The sequence below is a fragment of the Coptis chinensis genome, chromosome 6 (assembly GCF_015680905.1).
Source record: "Coptis chinensis isolate HL-2020 chromosome 6, ASM1568090v1, whole genome shotgun sequence".
In the NCBI taxonomy this organism is placed as follows: domain Eukaryota; kingdom Viridiplantae; phylum Streptophyta; class Magnoliopsida; order Ranunculales; family Ranunculaceae; genus Coptis; species Coptis chinensis.
Genome location: NC_141461.1, coordinates 11,741,240 through 11,742,003, shown reverse-complemented (window position 1 = coordinate 11,742,003; position 764 = coordinate 11,741,240).

The window sequence follows — 764 nt, the reverse complement described above, 5'->3', positions numbered from 1 at the left end:
CTCAAAATTTGCGTAGACAAGGTGTTCGATAAAATTCCTGAGTGAGATATTTTTTTTTTTTTGTTATTGTGTGTGACTTGAAAAAAGGCTCCCAAGATGTCAAATGCTAGATTTGAAGTAGAGAAGTTTGATAAAGAAGCAAAAGAAAAAGCGGTGGGGGTGATGTCGAGATGAGATGACTTCCACAAGCAAGTGGAAGGTAGTTCGAAGAAGCCTTTAAAACATGTATACTGCTTCTACAATTGCAAAGAAAAGGGCATTATCTATGTGATTGCCCCTAGCCCGAGAAATAGTAACAAGATGAGTGGTAAGTTTGAGAATGAGCATGTTAGTGAAGCAAGTCTTGCTTCCGACTTCGATGGGGATGATGTAGGTCTTTCGGTGTCTACACAAGACGACCACATGATCGAAAAGTGGATTCTTGATTCCGGGTGTTCCTACCACATGTGTCCAAATAGGAAGTGGTTTTCTACCTATGAGAACTTGAGTGGAGGTTTCATTTTAATAGGTAATGATGTTGCTTGTAAGACGGTAAGAACTATACGGGTCAAAATGCATGATGGTGTAATGAGGACTTTAACCGATGTGATGCATGTTCCTGAGCTAAAGAAGAACCTTATTTCTCTTGGTACCTTAGATTCCAAAAGCCACAAGTTTGTGGGAAATGGTGGAGTCCTAAAGATCCTTAGTGGCTCTTTAGTCATTATGAAGGGTCAAAGACATGAAAACTTGTATACTTTGTTGGGTAGTACAGTGATAGGCGA